Here is a 9,342-nt window from a genome sequence, read left to right on the forward strand (position 1 = left end):
ACTTGTGTCTTTTTTCAACCTGACTAACTATGTAACTATGTAACTATGATGGAGGTGTGGAGGGAATGCTCATTGATGGAGGAGGGGAGGAAAGACTGATTGATAGAGGTGGGGGAGGGAAGGCTCATTGATGGGGGTGGGGAGGAAATGCTCATTGATGGAGGTGGGGAGTTAAAGCTCATTGGTGGAGGTGGGGGAAGACTCATTGATGGAGGTGGGGGAGGGAAGGCTCGTTGATGGGGGTGGGGAGGGAAGGCTCATTAATGGGGGTGGGGAGGAAATTCTCATTGATGGAGGTGGGGAGGAAATGCTCATTGATGGAGGTGGGGAGGGAAAGCTCATTGATGGAGGTGGGGAGGGAAGGCTCATTGATGGAGGCAGGGAAGGCTCATTGATGAAGGTGGGGAGGGAAGGCTCATTGATGGAAGTGGGGAGGGAAGGCTCATTTATTGAGGTGGGGAGGAAATGCTCATTAATGGAGGCGGGGAGGGAAGGCTCATTGATGGAGGTGGGGAGGGAAGATTCATTGATGGAGGTGGGGAGGGAAGGCTCATTGATGGAGGCAGGGAAGGCTCGTTGATGGAGGTGGGGGTGGAGACTCATTGATGGAGGTGGGGAGGGAAGGCTCATTGATGGAGGTGGAGGTGGAGACTCATTGATGGAGGTAGGGAGAGAAGGCTCATTGATGCAGGTGGGGAGGGAAGGCTCATTGATGGAGGAGGGGAGGGAAGATTCATTGATGGAGGTGGGGAGGGAAGGCTCATTGATGGAGGCAGGGAAGGCTCATTGATGGAGGTGGGGGTGGAGACTCATTGATGGAGGTGGAAAGGGAAGGCTTATTGATGGAAGTGGGGAGGGAAGGCTCATTGATGGGGAACTGGAGACTCATTGATGGGGGTGGGGAGGGAAGGCTCATTGATGGAGGTGGGGAGGGAAGGCTCATTGATGGAGGTGGAAAGGGAAGGCTTATTGATGGAAGTGGGGAGGGAAGGCTCATTGATGGGGAACTGGAGACTCATTGATGGGGGTGGGGAGGGAAGGCTAATTGATGGAGGTGGGGAGGGAAGGCTCATTGATGGAGGTGGGGAGGGAAGGCTCATTGATGGAGGTGGGGAGGGAAGGCTTATTGATGGAGGTGGGGAGGGAAGGCTTATTGATAGGGGTGGGGAGGGAAGGCTCATTGATGGAGGTGGGGGGCTCATTGATGGATGTGGGGGAGGGAAGGCTCATTGATGGAGGTGGGGAGGGGAGGGCTCATTGATGGAGGTGGGGAGGGAAGATTCATTGATGGAGGTGGGGAGGGAAGGCAAAGAAAGGAAAACTGGAGAACAGGATCATGGGCGGCCAAGGCACATTAATGAAGGTAGGGGAGTGATGGAGGGGAAGGCTCATAGATGGAGGTGGGGAGGGAAGGCTCATTGATGAGGGCTGGGAGGGGGACTCATTGATGGAGGTGGGAGAAGGATCATTGATGAGGTGGGGGGAGTGATCATTGATGGAGGTATGGAGGCGGCCTTATATAGTGTGGGGGCGAGTACTAAACCCCTTGAGACATAATTGGCCAAAGCCACCCTGGCTTTGGCCAATGATGGCTCTCCGATTTTTTGTGCGCTGTGATTAGCCAAAGCATGCGGGTCATAGTGCATGCTTGGCCATCATCAGCCAGCAATGCTCTGCGATGCCGCAGTGAATTATGGGCCGTGACGAGCCACTCAAATTTGGCGCGAACGGTTCATAACGTTTCATAATTCGACAAAACGGACGAACATACGATGTTTGAGTCGAACATGAGTTTGACTCGAACATGAAGCTCATCCCTAGTTCTGTTAGAAAGATGTCAGAAAACACAGAGCATCAGTTTGCTGTGTATAGGGCTGTGTAGCCTCATACTGGTCAGTAGGCATGAGCTTTATGTTCGACTCGAACATTGGCTGTTCGATGAACAGCGAACAATTTTTAGGGTGTTCGCGGCAAATTCAAAAAGCCGCGGAACACCCATTAAAAGTCTATGGGAGAAATCTAATGTGCTAATTTTAAAGTTTAATATGCAAGTTATTGTCCTAAAAAGTGCTTAGGGACCCGGGTCCATGATTAAAAACGTCTGTTTTTTTCGGGAGCAGTGATTTTAATAATGCTTAAAGTGAAACAATAAAAGTGAAATATTCATTTAAATTTCGTACCTAAGGGGTGTCTATAGTATGCATGTAAAGTGGCGCATGTTTCCTCTGTTTAGAACAGTCCCTGCACAAAGTTAAATTTCTAAAGGAAAAAAGTCATGGGGAGGGGAACTACTCACGGCTATAATGAGTTGTCGGGTGCCAGCAATACAGAAAAAAAATCATTGAAAAAAACAGAATGGGTTCCCCCCTTAGTCCATTACCAGGCCCTTTGGGTCTGGTATGAACCCTGAACCAAAATTAAAAAAAAAATGCATGGGGGTCCCCCCAAATTTCATATCAGGCCCCTTCAGGTCTGGTATGGATATTAAGGGGAACCCTGCACCATTTAAAAAAAATGGTGTGGGGTTCCCCCCAAAAATCCATACCAGGCCCTTTAGGTCTGGTATGGATATTAAGGGGAACTCCACGCTAAATAAAAAAAATCCATACCAGACCCTTAATGGAGCATGCAACCTGGCAGGCCGCAGGAAAAGAGGGGGGACGAGATGAGTGTCCCCCTCCTAAAGCGTATCAGGCCACATACCCTCAACATGGGGAGGATGTCCCCATGTTGATGGGGACAAGGGCCTCATCCCCACAACCCTTGCCCAGTGGTTGTGGGGGTCTGCGGGTGGGGGGGGCTTATTCGGAATCGGGAAGCTCCCTTTAACAAAGGGGACCCCCAGATCCTGGCACCCCTATGTGAATTGGTAACAGGGTACATTGTACCCCTAACATTTCACAAAAAAAAGTGTCAAAATGTAAATAAAAAACACACACACCGAGTTGGGACAAGTCTTTTAATAAAAAAAAATAAAAAACTCCAGCGCCATAATTCTTCTACGATCCCATCCTGGACCTGCCTCTATGAACATGCCACATCCACCAGAGGCATTCGGGCCGAATGACGCGCAAGCTGTTTGACAGTTCTTTTATAACCAATAGCGGGGCCACCCGTGACGTGTGGCCCCGTCCCCTCTGATGCGTCACAGGAAACCCCCGTTGCGTCAGAGAGGGCGGGGTCACCCATCCACGTCACAGGTGGCCCTTCCCTCGGTTATAAAAGAACTGTCAAACAGCTTGTGCGTCATTCGATCGGGTGCCTCCGGTGGAGGTGGTATCGTTCGTTGTGGGCATGTGGCCTGGCACGGTTCAGGAGGGCGGGTGCTCTCCTTTAGTCCCCCCTTTTTTCCCTGCCATGGTTGCGGTGCTTGGTTAATGGTCTGGTATAGATTTTTGGGGAGAATTTTTTTTCATTTTGGTGCAGGGTTCCCCTTAAATTCCACACCAGACCTGAAGGGCCTGATATGGAATTTGGGGGGACCCCCATGCATTTTTTTTTTTTGGTTCGGGGTTCCCCTCAGGCCCCGTACAGACGACCAAACATGTCTGCTGAAACTGGTCTGCGGGCCAGTTTCAGCAGACATGTTCAGTCGTGTGTAGGCCCGAGCGTGCAGGATTCCAGCAAACATTTGCCCGCCGGGCCTTTTCCCAGCGGACAAATATTCCTGGACTTGTTTAAAACAGTCCGCTGGAATCCTGCCCGCTCGGACATGTTCGACGGTCGTCTGTACAGACCTACCGTACATGTCTGAGCGCCCGCCATCCCTCGCATGCGTCGAATGACTTTGACGCATGCGTGGAAGCATTTAACTGGCAGGCCCGCCCCACGCCCCGCGTATTGTTTACGCGCGGATTTCTGTACGATGGTTAGTACAGCCATCGTACAGAAATCCCCAGGCAGACATGTACGGTGAAAACGGTCCGGCGGACCGTTTCATCGTACATGTTTGCCCGTGTGTACACGGCCTTAATATTTATACCAGATCCATGGTGGGTTTTTTCAATAATTTTTTTCTGTATTGCTGAGACCTGACAATTCATTATAGCCGCGAGTACTTTCAAATTACTTTTTTTGCTTTAGAAATGTCATTTGTGCAGGGACAGTTCTAAACACGGGAAACATGCGCTACTTTACAGGCATACTGTAGACACCCCCCAGGTACGAAATTTAAAAGAATATTTCACTTTTATTGTTTCACTTTAAGCATTATTAAATTCACTGCTCCTGAAAAAAAAAATGTTTTTGCATTGATACATGTCCCCTGGGACAGGACTCTGGTCCCCAAACACTTTTTATGACAATAAACCATAGACTTTAATGGTGTTCACGTGTTCAAACACATTTTTTGCCTATTCGTATGTTCTGCTGCAAACCGAACCGGAGGTGTTCGGCTCTTCCTACTGGTCAGGGTGCCCATTCCGATCCATGTCCAACATACAATGCTTTTGTATTGTCAAATAATCTTTCCCTGTTCTTTGGAATCTGCAGGAAAACATTCTCAAGGGAGGGGATTCTATTACTCTGCTGATGTATGTTTTCTACATGTATCACCCTCTAGTGTGTGCGCTACTAGAAGTGAGTGTAGGAAAAAGCATTTTTCTGGCAAGGGATACACCTAAGTCACTGACATGGGTCAGGGAAATTAGAGGCCAGGGCTGGATAACTCATCCTGGCAGCTCTCTGGTGCCTCCCACTGGTATCTGAAAGTTGGAGAGCATTCTGGAATTAGTGCGTGGAGTGAAGCGGAGCTGCCGTGGATATTTTTGGACTCTCAGCAATCCCCAGGTGTGGGCCTGGCAGGGAATTGGGATAACCCATAAATACACATGGCCATGCCAGCAAGGGAGTTGGGTGAAAGATGAGAAGCAGTGCTGAGGAGAGGCTGTCTGTGGCCCTTGAGGGGCTCCTGCTGGGGAAGGGGTTTACTTTGGGCTGGGACCTCAGGAAAGCTGGCATGGAAGATGCCTAACAAGGGGGCAGTGGAGGGATTTATGCTGGAGAGGCAGCGTGAAGAGCAAGAATATACTGTGAGTAGATCGGCACGGAGAAGGCACAAGACAAGGAGAGAGACCATCAGCTGTAACGGTGCTCTCTTGAAGACCGTAATGTGCCAGGTCCTCATTAGGGATGAGCCGGGAAAAAAAACAGTTTTGGTTCGCATCAGTACATGCCAACAGGCAATTAATTTGTTTGAACATCCGAACACCGTTAAAGTCTATGGGACACCGAACATGAAAAATCTAAAGTGCTAATTTTAAAGGCTTCTATGCAAGTTATTGTCCTAAAAAGTGTTTGCGGGGGACCCGGGTCCTGCCCCAGGGGACAACGTATCAATGCAAAAATGGATATTTTTTCAGGAGCAGTGATTTTAATAATGTTTAAAGTGAAATATTTCGTACCTGGGGGGTGTATAGTATGCCTGTAAAGTAGCGCTTGTTTTCCGTGCTTAGAACTGTCCCTGCACAAAATGTCATTTCTGGAAAAAAAAAAGTCATTTAATACAGAGAAAGTCATTGAAAGTCATTGATAAAAAAAATTATAAAATGCGTGGGGGTCCCCCCAAATTCAATTACCAGGCCCTTCGGTCTGATATGGATTTTAAGGGGAACTCCGCGCCAAATTGAAAATTGAAAAAAAAAAGGCCGTGGAGTTCCCCCCAAAAATCTATTTCAGACCCTTTATCCGAGCACGCAACCTGGCAGGCCGCAGGAAAAGAGGGGGGGAGGAGAGAGCGCCCCCTCCTGAACCGTACCAGGCCACATGCCCTCAACATTGGGAGGATGCTTTGGGGGTCTGTGACCCCTCAAAGCACAATGTCCCCATGTTGATGGGGACAAGTGCCTCATCCCCACAACCCTTGCCCGGTGGTTGTGGGGGTCTGTGGGCAGGGGGGCTTATCAGAATCTGGAAGACCCCTTTAACAAAGGGGACCCCCAGATCCCACCCACCTATGTAAATTGCTAATGGGGTACACTTGTACCCCTACCATTTCACAAAGAAAGTGTTAAAAAAAAAAAAACACAGACACCGTTGGGATAAGTCCTTTATTAAAAAAAAAAAAACATTCCAGCGGTGGTAATCCACTCTCAATCTCCACTCCAATGCTGTCGGTATCGTGCGATGGGTGATCTCCTCTCCGGGGTCCAGCGCAGCGAGGAACAGCATCTTGTCTCCCCCGGAGACATCTCGGGAATAACGTTGCGGCAGCCTGACAGGTCTCTTATGTGCTGAAGACAGAGACACCCATCACGTTACCTCGTTCCCCCTCTGACGCAAGGGGAAACCCGGGCTTACCCAGTGACCCCGCCCCTCTGATGTAACGCAGGTTTCCCATTGCATCAAAGGGAGGCGGGGTCACCCGTCACGTCACTGGGTAAGCCCGGGTTTCCCCTTGCATCAGAGGGGGGCGGGTCACCCATCGCGTCACTGGGTAAGCCCATGTTTCCCCTTGTGTCAGAGGGGGACAGGGTCACATGACGGGTGGCCCCATCCTCAGCACATAAGAGACCTATCGGGCTGCAGTGACGTTATTCCCTGGGTTGTCTCCGGTGGAGACAGGATGCTGTTCCTCGCTGCGCTGGACCTGGAGAGGAGATCATCCATCACTGGAGCCTGGAGATCACCCATTGCAGGATACCGACAGCGTTGGAGTGGAGACCAAGAGTGGATTACCACTGCTGGAATCTTTATTTTTATTTTTTAATATTTAATAAAGGACTTTCCCAATGGTGTCTGTGTGTTTTTTTACATTTTTTTACACTTTCTTTGTGAAATGGTAGGGGTACAATGTACCCCTTACCAATTCACATAGAGGGGGGCGGGATCTGGGGGTCCTCTTTGTTAAAGGGGGTCTTCCAGATTCCGAAAATCCCCCCGCCCGCAGACCCCCACAACCACCGGGCAAGGGTTGTGGGGATGAGGCCTTGTCCCCATCAAAATGGTGACATGGTGCTTTGAGGGGGTCACAGATCCCCAAAGCATCCTCCCTATGTTGAGAGCATGTGGCCTGGTACGGTTCAGAAGGGGGGAGGTCGCTCTCTTGCCCCCTCTTTTCCTGCGGCCTGCCAGGTTGCGTGCTTGTATAAAGAGTCTGGAATGGATTTTTGGGGGGGAACTCTACGCCATTTTTTTGGCACAGAGTTCCCCTTAAATCCACACCAGACCTTAAGGGTCTGGATTGGATATTTGGGGGAACCCCACATATTTTTTTTTTAATTTGACATAGGGTTCCCCTTAATATCCATACCAGACCTGAATTTGGGGGGACCCCCATGCATTTTTTTGTATTGCCGGGAGCCGACAATTCATTATAGCTGCGAGTACTTTGTAAATGACTTTTTTTCCTTCAGAAATACACTTTGTGCAGGGACAGTTCTAAGCACGGGAAACATGTGCTATTTCACAGGCATACTATGAACACGAAATTTAAAGGAATATTTCACTTTTATTGTTTCACTTTAAACATTATTAAAATCACTGCTCCTGAAAAAAAGGCAATTTTTAAAACTTTTTTGCCTTGATACATGTCCCCTGGGGCAGGACCCGGGTCCCCAAACACTTTTTATGACAATAACTTGCATATTAGCCTTTTAAAATGAACACTTTAGATTTTTCATGTTCAAGTCCCATAGACTTTAATGGGGTTCGGATGTTCGAACAAATGTATTGCCTGTTCGCATGTTCTGATGCAAACCAAACTGGGGGGAAGAGGGGGTTCGGCTCATCCCTACTAAGAAATAAGAATTAAGAATAGAACTAGAACCAGTGGAGCATTGGGTGTAATGTAGAGACAAACCTAATCAGCCGCCCAGTACCCGTTCACCCCTAAAGGGATCTATCTGTGAGCGGGGGGGGCCAGAGAAATGCTTAAAGTGTGTAGTACAGGTGTGGTCCGACAGTAGTCAAACAATAGCCCCTGCGTAGCAAGTTACTTCCCAAGTCTGGGTAAATGTTGTTAAGGCTTTTGCAGGTCCGGTGCCACATTACACCGTTTAAGATAGGTGGTGGGATTCTCATACCGGATTTCCTATGGTAGTACGTCCTTGTTTGCTGGTGGGGGTGGGTATGGTGGGTGTGATGATGGGGGGGAAGCGGGGACTGGGGAGATGGAGTGTTGTTATGTTTCATTAAGGTTCCGACCTTTCTTCTATATGTGAAGCATCAAGTACTTGTGCTGGGGTTGTTGGTGCTCGTGGAGTTTTTATAATGTATCCAACAGGCCCATGTGTTTTGAAATTTTGTGGGATTTTCTTTAGCTTTTGGCCGTTTTCTCTACTCGGTGGATCCATTCAGAGACTGTGGGTGGGTCAGTGCTTCTCCAATGAACCGGTATACACTGGGTGGCAGCATTGATGAGGTGTAAGGTGAGAGATTTCCTATATGACGACACTGGTAATGAAGTATGATGGAGTAAGTATTGTGCTGGGGTGAAGTCTGGGGTGTAGGTCGTGATATGGATAATCATATGAATGTTTTTCCAAAATGGTTGTATTAGTGGGCACTCCCACCAAATGTGGAGTAATGAGCCGTGTTACATCTCCAGGGGAGCGAGGGGACACTAGGAAAGTACTTATGTGTCTTATCAGGTGTCCGCACCATCTCGAGTATAGTTTGTATCTATTTTCCTGAGCAGAAATGTTAATGGACCCTTTGTGTGTGTATTCATACTGTATATGTGATCCCAGTCGTCTTCGGAGATGTCAGTAGCAAGTTCAGTCTCCCACAGTCAGTTTATCTTGGTATTTGGGTTGTTTTCAGAAAAAAGTAACGGATATATCGTCGAGATTAAGTGTGTCTGGGGTTCTGAACTAGTGCATATGTGTTCGAAGGGGGTAAGGTCTCGGCACCATTGGTCTATTGGTTGTATAGTTTGGAGAAAGTGTTGAATTTGAAGATATTGGAAAAATGGTATGTTGAAACACGGAGAACGGTGGAGATTGTAGATTATGGGAGGAGTTTCCCATTCTGAAAGAATTGGTGGGCTCTAATCTGGGGACTAGAGGGGAAGTTTAGTGGGTTATGCGTGAGGAGACCAGGCTGGAAATCAGGATTTTGGGTTAGCGGGGTCATAGGCCCAGGTGATGGAGTCATATGGAGAGTTTTGCATGCTAATCTCAAATTGAGCAGCGTGGGACCTATTTGTGGGTGGGTGGAGTATGTTTTTGGTATGGATTTTTGGGCAATCCAAGGGAGATGTTAGATTGGTTTCTGATCAAAAGCGTTTTCCATGTGGACCCAGTCTTTGTTGTTGGAATGAACATGCCAGTCGACAATTCTCATGAGCCGACTCGCCCAGTAATATTTGTGGACATCTGGGAGGCCTATTCCCCCTTTCCACTT

The sequence above is a fragment of the Rana temporaria genome, chromosome 1, assembly GCF_905171775.1.
Source record: "Rana temporaria chromosome 1, aRanTem1.1, whole genome shotgun sequence".
In the NCBI taxonomy this organism is placed as follows: domain Eukaryota; kingdom Metazoa; phylum Chordata; class Amphibia; order Anura; family Ranidae; genus Rana; species Rana temporaria.